Here is an 11,179-nt window from a genome sequence, read left to right on the forward strand (position 1 = left end):
GAAGAAGAAGAAGAGGAAGAAGAAGAAGAAAGAAGAAGAAGAATTGCAAATGACCAATAAACACATGAAAAGATGCCCAGCATCATTATCCACCAGGGAAATGCAAGTCAAAACCACAGTGAGATACAACTTCACAACCAACAGGATGGCTGTCATCAAAACAACTGTTGGTGAGGATGGAGAGAGGATGTCACCCTCAGACACAGCTAGCAGGAACGTGAAATGATGCAAGCCCTATGGAAAACAGTCTTGCACTTCCTCAAAAGATTAAATATATAGTTACAGGTGACCCAGCAACTCCACTTCTAGGTGTACACCCAAAAGAAATGACAACAGTGTAGATGAGTGTCCTTGGCATCATTATTCATGAGCAAAAGTGGAAACAATCCAAATGTCCACCAGGTGGCAAATAAATGAACAATATGTGGTCTATCCGTACAATAAAATAGTACTCGACTAGCAAGAAGTACTGACAGCTGCTACAGCACGGATCAACCTCAAACACATGATGCTGAGTGAAAGAAGCCAGTCACAAAAGACCACATATTATATGATTCCATTTATGTGGAATGTCCTGAACTGGCAAATCCGTAGAGACAGCAAGTAGATTAGAGGTTTCCGGGCGCTGAGGTTTGGGGGGAAGGGAGTGAGTGCTACCAGGGACAGGGGTTCCTTTGGGGAGTGATGAAAATGTTCTAAAATTGATGGTAGGGGTGATCATGCAACTGTGTGAATATACTAAAACCATGGACCCACACACTTGATGTGGGCAGAGTGTATGTCGTGTAAATTATATCTCAGTAGTTACAAACACACATGCACACTCAGGTGCACACATGCACACACACACACACACACACACACGAGTGCCTTGCCCTTGTCTGTTGAGGCCTAGGAAGTCCTGGAGCTCCAGACCTTCAGAGCCGGTCTCATTCTGTGGTCAGGGTCCAGGGTTCATTGAGGTGGGATGGGCTTAGTTCTTCCAACAGCATTATTTAACAAGCATTTTGGAACCAACTGGTGGATGAGATCATGCAAATGCAGGAGGCTGACTCAGGTGCCAAGGGAAGCATTCCACAAGGAACAGCTAATTGAGGACCATGCCTTTCTCTCTGATGTCCCCACGCAGCTGGAGTGGGGCTTGGAAAGACGTAGTGACCTCAGATACCCTACACCAGCTGGCCCTGGTAACCAGCTCCTCCTAGGGCAGAATGGAGCAGAGCCCATTTCTGTTTCTGCAGATGGTCAGGCAAGGACAAGAAATTTCCACTTTAGAGATTTTTCACAAAGAAGAGAAGTTTGTATACTCTAGATAACTCGGCAACCTCCCTGCCTAAAGATAAGAAAATGTTCCAGCGGTTCAACTGAGCCACCAAGCGAGCCGTCCATGCGGTCTGAGATCCTCCTTACTAAAAACATCCAACAAGTGTGTATTGCACGCTTCCCTACACGGAGTTTTAGGACAGCTATGCTTGCTACATTTGAGGACATAAAGATAAGACAGAGCTGTGGAGGAGAACTTGAAGCTAATGCTAATTAATAATGATGAATCAAATGGAAAGTCCAGAAGGGAGAAACAGAACGAGCGACACAAAGGACTCTGTGGCTGAGCATGCCAGCATGTTGCACAGAGTTGAAGGGAAAACTCAGTGACTTAGAGGATAAATCAGAAGAAGATATTCAGAAAGAAGCATGGAGAGATGAAGGGATGGGAAATTCAGAGTAGGGAACATATCTGTATGGGGAGGGACAGCGAGAAACCCCAATGTGTGGGCGGCTGGAGTCCCAGAAGGGGGGATCGAAGAATGCTACAGAAACGATATTTGAGAAGAAAGTGGCTGAGATTTTCACCTGATGGTTGAAAGTCACAAAGGCACAGACTCGAGAAACTCCGTGAATCCCCAGCAGCATGAATGAAAGCAAGAGCACACCAGCACGGGCACAGTGGGAAAACCGTTAGAAACCAAAGAAAGAGGGACGCCCGGGTGGCTCAGCGGTTGAGCGTCTGCCTTCAGCCCAGGGTGTGATCCTGGGGTCCTGGGATTGAGTCCTGCATCGGGCTCCCTGCATGGAGCCTGCTTCCCCCTCTGCCTGTGTCTCTGCCTCTCTCTCTCTCTCTCTTTCTCTCTCTCTCTCTCTCTGTGTCTCTCATGAATAGATAAATGGAATCTTTAAAACAAACAACAAAAAAAACAAAGACAAAGAGGAAATCTTAGCCACAGGAAGGGGGAAATGTTTTCTTTCCCAGGAGCACTAATGAGCCTGACAACCGACTTCTGGACAGAAGGAGTGGAAGCAGGGTGAGAGTGGGATTGGACTGAAAAGTAACAGTTGTTGGTCTAAAGTCCTCTTCCCAATGACAGTATAAAAAATAAAGACTGTTTCAAGCACACAAGACTTGGGAGTGATTGTCGCTGGTAAACCTGCGCAAAGTGAAAGTGATCCCAGAGGGAAGGTCAGAAATGTGGTCAGGAATGAGAAAATGGTAAACTGGGTGGTAATTCTAAACAAACAGTGCCTGTATATTAGAAAAATATGTCTTGGAAAACAGTTTGGAAGTCCCTCGGCATGTTAAACAGGGCTTCCCGTACGCCAGCAGAGGCAAGAGGGCCCCTCTGTGCCCCTCCCAAGTTCCTAAAACCCACAGAATCTGTGAGTGTGATAAAAAGATTATTGTTTAACTAGCTTAGGTTGCTTTATCATGCACAAATCATGAAATCTAGGGATACATGGGGTTCAGGTGTTCTGTAATCCACACATTGTCTTGGAAGTAAGTAAAAGTAACAAATAACATTTGACTTTGGTAAATGGAGGATGCGCGCAGTAATCCCTCGAGTAACCAGTAAGTAATAGTAAAAGTGGGTATGACAGCCGAGCTAATGGGGCAGGGGATGAAAGTTTAAAAAGCATTCAATTAATTTAAAAATGGGAAGAAAAGGGCAGCCCAGCAGTTCAGCACCGCCTTTAGCCCAGGGCGTGATCCTAGAGACCTGGAATCGAGTCTCACGTCAGGCTCCCCGCATGGAGCCTGCTTCTCCCTCTGCCTGTGTCTCTGCCTCTCTCTCTGGGTCTCTCATGAATAAATAAATAAAATCTTTTTTAAAAATGGGAAGAAAGGAGAAAAACAAGAATGTAGACTAGGGAGGAAAAAGAAACCAGTGAAATGGTAGGTTTAAAACCAAATCCATATGTGATCACACTAGATGTCGATGGACTAATTGATCACTTTCACTTTGTGCAGGTTTGCCAGCGACAATCACTCCCAAGTTTTGTGTGCTTGAAACAGTCTTTATTTTTTTATACTGTCATTGGGAATAGGACTTTAGACCAATTAAAAGGCAAAGATTATTATACTGGATTTAAAAAAACCCAACACATTTATAGGAGAATAACTATAATACAGGATCTTGATTTTGACTCAGTTCATGATATCAGGGTCGGGAGATTGAGCCCCGGGGTCAGCTCCATGCTGGGCATGAAGACTGCTTAGGATTCTTTCTCTCCAAAAAAAAAAAAAAAAAGAAAAAAAAAAAAGGATTCTTTCTCTCCCTCTCCCTCTACCCCTCCTGGCCACACTCGCAGGTGTGCTCGTGCCTTCTCTCTCTCTCAAAACCCCCCCCCCAAAACAAACAAAAAACCCCCAAGCCCCCCACAAAACTATCACATCAGACAAAGTAGACATTAACACATAGAGTGTTTCTAGAAGTAAAGGTCATTTCAGGATGATCACTCAGTCAATTCACCAAGAAGAGAGAAGGTAAATTTAAAGTCTACAGGTTCCTAATAACAAAATCATAAAGGCAAATGAACAGGAAAAAGCAAATGCAGAATCATAGTGAGGAATTTTAACACAACCTTCTCAGTGATAGAATAATCAAATTCTTTTTTTAAAAAAAGATTAAGTTTATTTAAATAAACTAAATTTTATTTTATTTTATTTAGTTTATTTATTTTAGAGAGAGAGAGGGTGAGTGTATGCACAAGCAGGGGGAGGGGTCGGGGGAGAGGAAGAGAGAGAGAGGATCTCAGGCAGACTCAGACTGGGGCTCAATCCTATGACCCTGATATCATGACCTGAGCCCAAATCAGGAGTCAGGTGCTCAACTGATTGAGCCACCCAGGTGCCTCTAGAATAATCATATTCTTAAAAAAATCCATAAATAAAAGATTTGAGAAATATGCTTAATGATCATTCAGAGAACACCAACTGCAAAATACACAATCTTTTTAGGCGAGTATGGCCTATTTTTAAAAATAGGCCCCGGTTTAGCCACAAAGCAAGTTTTACTTTTGAAGGACCAAATCACACAGAGTATTTTCTCTGCCTATATTCAGTTGTGTACTTAAGTATGTAATTCAGGTCCAAGTCCCTGCTCCGCTGTGTCGGGTATACTTGGACCCAAGCTCAAGCTTGCAAATAAACCCTCGTGTGTTTGCATCGAAAAAAAAAAAAAAAGTATGTAATTCAGTGATGCTAAAAGTCAATGACAAAAAGCAAATCAGGGCACCCTCATATGTTTGGGCGTTGAGAAATATATTTTGAAATAACCCATGGATTAAAAAACAAATCACAAGAAAATTATAAAATATTTTAACCCATGGATTAAAAAAAATCACAAGAAAATTAGAAAATAAAAAAAAAATCCCACGATGGATCAAAACCTGTGGGATACACTAAAGCCATGACTAATGTGTTGCCTTCACTGAAATACCAGAGACAAAGAAAGGCTGAAAATCAATGAAACGAGCATTCACTTCAAGGACTTAGGGAAAGAGCAGCAAATTAACTCTAAGAAAGTAAGAGGAAAGAAACAACAAAGATAAAAGGAAGGAATAATGAAATAGGAAGAGAAACAAAAGAAACATCACTCCGGATGCTATAGACACGGAAAACAGAACGCAAATGTTAGGGACAAATTCTGGTAACGCATCTGGGAAATGACATGAAATGAGCACTTTCCAGGTTCCAAAAACACAGCTCCCAACAGTGATGCAGGAGGAAAAGGGAAGATTTGAAGAGTCTTGAAGGAATCCAATAGAATCCATGATTAAAAATCTTTTAACAGAATAAGCTTGTGGACTCAGATTCTTTTAATTTTTAATTTTTAAAAAAGATTTTACTTACTGAATAAATAAGAGACTTAAATAATAAATAATAAATGAGAGACACAGAGAGGGAGGCAGAGACACAGGCAGAGGGAGAAGCAGGCTCCCTGCGGGGAGCCCAGTGTGGGATTCGATCCTGGGACCCCGGGGTCACTGACGCCCTGAGCCGAAGGCAGATGCTCAACCGCTGAGGCCCAGATTGTTTTATGGGTGAACTTGTACTAAATGTTTGTGGACAAGCAGACTTAAATCTTGCACAGACTCTCCCGGAAAAGAGCAAAGGGTATATTCCCCCCCTTGTTTTAGGACATGAGCATGATGTTGATGCCAGCATGCGGGGTGGGGGAGCATCGTGGGGAGAGGGCAGCGGGGCCAGTCCCGCCCGTGAACACAGGCGGGAGAACCCTCCACAGCGCGTCAGCAGACGGGAGCCAGCCAGGTAAGAGGGAAGGGGACACGTCACAAGCAAGCTGGCTTTACCATGGGAGGACAGGCCCGGGGAACGTGGTCAAGTCAGCGTGTTGGGTCACACGAACAGGGACTTACAGCAAACATGTTTGATGGGACTCGACACCCACTCGGGGCGGGAGAGTCTCATAGACCTCCACAGAGGAGGGGTTCCCACGCCTTAATAAGGCACATCTGCGGAAAACCCGCCGACCACCCCTGTAACTCCAGGTGAGGGTGGCAAGCTCTGTCCTGGGGGGCGAGGAGTCCACGAGGATGGTTATCGGGCTCGGCCAGAGGGTGAGGAGGGGAGCTAAACACGAGGCGTGAGGATCTAGAAAAGGGGGACAGGAACCGGCCGTTCATTATTCGCCGTTGAGTCGCACAGAAAAGCCCTAAGAAGGTGCGGGTAACGATTAGGGCTCGCCGTCGAGGCATGAAGGGTCCAGACACCTAACCGCTGCACCGGCAACAAAGGGAACGTGAGATTGGAAAACAAACACTGGGTTCGTTATCCCTGTCCCCGAAGCCACCGCCTTACAAGCTCAGTGTCACCCACAGCTCACGGCTTCTCACGACCCGGGTGCTCCTGCCGGCCTCGTGGGCTTCCTGGCTGGGTCCGCAGTGGGGCCGGGCCAGGTGGGACGTGTGAGTCTAGGTCTCAGGCAAGACATGCAGCCTCTGCGCCAATAAATCCATGGACGGCTTCTTGCCCTCCGGGAAGCAAACACCAAGGCAGGACTGGAAGCACATGAGATTTATAATTATAAACTTTTATAGTCGGGCACAGTCAGGTGGAGGAGACGCATAGGGCACCGTGTGTGGGACTCTGGGGGAGGCGCGTCACCTTCCAGCACCTCCCTGGGCTCACCAGGCTGGAAGCTCTCCCAACCCTGTAGCTCAGGAATTCTTACAGAGGCTTCTTCATCGCATAGACACCATTGATGAAGCCACTGGCTAGTGGTGATGAATTCAATCTCAGTCTTTTTCCCGTCCCAGGAGGTGTGGGCGGGGGTGGCATTGGTCCCTAAAACTTCAACCTTCTCATCAGGGTTGGTCCCAAGTCAACGCAGCCCCTGTGCTTAGGAGCTTTCCAAAAGTCTGGAAAGTCAGTCTCACTGACATCAACTCTGGTGTGGTTGAAAGAGGCTTATTATGATGAACAACAGACACCTCTATAGCTCTTATCGCTTAGGAAATTCCTAAGTGTTTAGGAGCTCTGTGCCAGAAATGAAGATTGAATATACACCTCTCTCTTTTTAAAAGATTTTATCTATTTATTTGAGAGACAAAGCAAGAATGGGGAGCGAGGAGAGGGTCAGGGGGAGAGGGAGAAGCAAGCTCCCCGCTGAGCAGGGAGCTCATCGTGGGGCTCGATCCTGGGACCCCGGGGTCATGACCTGAGCTGAAGGCAGTCATTTCACCGACTGAGCCCCCCAGGCTCCCCCCAAATATACATTTCTTATTGTCAGCTCACAACATCACAGGGCCCCAAACAGACCCACGCACGTACAGAGCCCTGCAGAGTGCTGGACGGAGGCAAGTCTTTCCAGAGACCACAGAATGACTGGGGGGGGGGGGGGGACCCATATGATAAAAAATACAACGTGCCCTCTTCCCTCATATCATAAACAAAAATGAATCCAGCTGAGCCGCAGATCTGAAGGTGAGAGGCAAAACAGCTGCGCTTCTAGAAAATAACCGGATAGAGCATTCTGTACGTTTGTGCCTTTGGGGTAGGGAAATACATCCTGAAAAAGACACAAAAGTGCTAATCATAACAGACAAGACTGATGAATTCTCCTGCAGCAAAAGCAAGGGCCACTCCGCATGGCGCAGAGAGGAGCTAACAGGATTCTCGAAGTATTGCGAACTTGATGGAAATGTCAGTGCTGCCTATGGAAACCCATGGGACACGGTGCGAGTCATTCTCGGGGAGACATGTATCGCCTTGCTGCATTTATATGAAAACAAGAAGGGCTTGCAGATAAGTGAACCACACTGTCCACTTCTGAAACCAGAAAAAGAACAACAAAATAAATCCAAAGAAAATAAGGAAAGAGAATAAAAGCAGAGGTTAGGAAAACAGAAAATGAATCCCCCAAATAGAACAAAACCAAGGGCTGGTGTTTTGAAAAGACTAATAAAATAGACAGCCCTTCAGCACAAAGCATCAGGAAAACAAAAAAAGAAGACACAAATAAACAACATCGAAATTAAAGAGAGGATGGAACCAAGAGATTTAAAAAAAAATATGACCAGGAAGGACTTAATACCCCACATTTGCAAACCTCACTGAAATGGACACTTTTCTAGGGGCACATTTATTGGCAAAACTGGCCCAGGAAGAAAGAAAAATCTGAACAGGCCGAAAACCAAAAAGGAAGATGACATGTTAAAGACTTACCTCCAGAGGCATCTGGAAGTTATATATCTGCAAGGAACACACACACCACAACTACATGTGACAATTATCAGCTAAAAACGTAGGAGAGAAAAAAAAAAAAAAAAAAAAACGTAGGAGAACATCTTCTTGACCTTAAAGCCAGGACAGCCCTCCTCAGTAGGAGGAAACAGCCAAGTCATAGAACCATGTTAATAATTTGACCATATTGAATCTAAAAATGCCAATCCTACAAGAAATACCAGCAGCACACGGGGGGGCCTGGGTGGCTCAGTCGGCTAAGCGTCTGCCCTCCACTTGGGTCATGATCCCGGGGTCCTGGGATGGAGCCCCCCGCCCACCGTTGGGCTCTCTGGTCAACGGGGAGCCTGCTTCTCCCTCTCCTTCTGTCTGCCACTCCACCTACTTGTGCTCTCTCTCTCTGTCAAATAAATAAATAAAATCTTTAAAAAAAAAAAAAAAAAAAGAAAGAAAGGAATGGGCAACAACTCCCAACAGGATTGTCTCAGGAGAAGAATTCGTTTCCAAATGGCTGGCCAGCATTATAAAAGCAACCTCACGTTGGAACAGGGACAACTGTGTGCACCCATCAGGTGAGCAAAAAATCTGCAAGTTAAGTAATATCAGTGCTGAGAGGCGTGCGGTTGTGCACACCTAGACGGTGCAGGGAAGAGAGTTAATGCGAGAGCCCCTTTGGACCAGCTCCTTAGTGGCTGCTGAGTCTGGAAATGTGGATGTGATTAACTGCTAGCAACTCTTGTGTTTTTATCTGAAAAGGAAAAAAAAGAAAAAGAAAGAAAACCCCTGTGAGTGCCCAAGAAGGTTTATATGCAGACATTCATTTTAACGTTTATTTTTTTAATTTAATTTAATTTTTAGGGATTTTATTTATTTATTCATGAGAGACACAGAGAGAGGCAGAGACATAGGCCAAAGGCGGACGCTCCACCACTGAACCACCCAGGCGGTCCTCGTTTTAACATTTAAAAAATAAAAGCAAACACATGCTTTCTGTGTAAATGTCCACCGATGTAGAGGGGTAAGCAGACGGTGATGTGTTAAAGAGGCAGCGTGTTTAACAACAGTCAAAATGAACGTGTCAGAGCCACAGAAATCAGCATGGCTCGATTTCAAAAATATGGCTGTGGGGGGAGGGGGATAAAAAAAAGCAAAATGCAGAGTAATCTGTACAACATGATACTATTTTATAAGACACGCACAATGTTATATAGTTCCAGGTGCATCCACGTGTGTGAAAATACTTCACAACATCTGGAAGGACACAGGCCCGACTGATGAGATTGGTGGAACACAGAGGCGGCTCTGAGGGACAGGAGGCAGGGAAACCAGGAGGGCCGTGGTGGGTTAAGAGGGGCATTAGCTCTATCCGCAGCACTTTACATTTCCCAAAGGAGAAAATGGATGTACCGTGCGTAGGGACCAGGCAAGGGCAGGCATCCCAGGTGTGCCACTTTACTGTCGGGTAGTGAGCGTGTGTCCTCAGACTCGAGAGGCAGGCTCGGTGCAGGGGAGCGTGTCCTGTATTTCATCTGGAAATCCTACAAGGTTAAGGTTTGAGGGGGCCCAGCCAGATCTCAGACGGGTCTGGAGTCCCAGCAGGGACCGATGTGACCTCAAGGCAGACATAGGGACCTCCAGGCTTGACCTGATCCCCAGGGAGACCGGGAGCCGCAGGGTTTGCCAGGAAGGCAGCAAGAGGGAGCCAACACAGAGGCCACGAGACCTGCTCTTCCCTGTCCCCCTAGACCAGAGGCCGATGCTGGGTGGATGAATAGAAAAGAGAGACTTCGGCATAGTTGCTCCCCCCAGAGACGGAGCATCACCTAAGGGCCGTTTAGTGTATCTCTAAGAAGTACGTTTTGATTGTAAGGATGAAAATTTATTTATTTTATCACGAAGCTACGGGTAAGTGCTCGGAATAGCTGGTTAAGTAGGACTTCACATCGTCTGTGCTCGCCTGGTCACGGCTGGAGGGAGCTTTGTGGCCCTGCTCCCCCTTCTCCTGGCCAACTTCCCAGGGCTTTGCAGTCTCTGTCCTCCCCGGGGACCACTGTCTCCTGCTCCACACGTCTCCTGCCGCGCGGCTGGGGCTCAGGTTCCACAGCCTTAGTCATCACCCCACGCTTGGGGTTTATGGAAGCTTGGGGCCTCCTGAAGTTCAAAGTCTGCAACCATAGTAAAGAGGCCCACTGGACTGGGCTTGGGCAGCAGCTGCCGCCCAGCGCCGGACACTCCCAGCTGCACAGAGGGCTTTCGGAGGCGGGGGAGGAGAGCCTCCGGCAGGCCCAGGCTTGGCCCTGTGGGTCCCAGCCCTGCGTCTGGCCTCCTTGAACTTTCTGCTTCTGAAAGAGGAAGTCAACTATCTCCATTTTGACCTCGACCTCGGTCTGTACTCGCTAACTGATTAAATTCTTCCTTGGAGCTTATCTCTTAAGTCTGGGTGAAAGACCCTGCGGGCATAGCATCTCGTGGTGGGGACCTAAATTACCCCCTCAAGCCACGAGGACTGCCCTGAGTCACCAAGACCCCCGTGACTGACCCCAAGACAACGATCAACCTGACCTTCACTGCCCACCTGCACGTCCCCACCCACCTTTGTCCCACACTGTCCTTATATAAACCTAGAAGTGTTTTCAGCACTTTGGGCACAGTCTTTGAGACGCTGTGCTCATGTAGGGGAGGCCTCACTGGAATAAATTCCTTTCTCGTTTCCCCACGACTTGTCTCTCTGCCTGTGGATTTTGTCAGTGGCATGAGGCGGAGCCCGGTCTGCCTGGGACCCCCGGGGCCAGGTGCTCGTGCACCTCTGTACCCCGGCTACACTCCCCCCTGCTCAGGCCTCCTTGTACCACATTCACTGTGAACTGTTCCCAAGATGCAGGGGACGGGCCACCTGTGAGAAGCCTTCAGGCTCTGTGAGTTTGGGGACACCACAGCTCCTGCAGAGCGCAGATTTGGGGTACAGAAAAAATTCATGACTCAGTGGAGTACGATGCATCATCTACCACACGTCCCTGCTGCTGTTGTGTGACTCCAGTCCCTGTCTCTTTCAGGGGGTGCAGATGGTCTCTCTAGGGGTTCAGTGATCTCCCCACCCCCACCCGGCAGAAAAGCTGCTTCTGCCTCGGCTTAGATATTCATTTCAATGCTCCTCATCTGTACACGGGTCTCCTTTTCTATCCTCTTTGAACTGGTTTTAAC

This window comes from Vulpes lagopus, chromosome 12 (assembly GCF_018345385.1).
Source record: "Vulpes lagopus strain Blue_001 chromosome 12, ASM1834538v1, whole genome shotgun sequence".
NCBI classification, from domain to species: Eukaryota; Metazoa; Chordata; class Mammalia; order Carnivora; family Canidae; genus Vulpes; species Vulpes lagopus.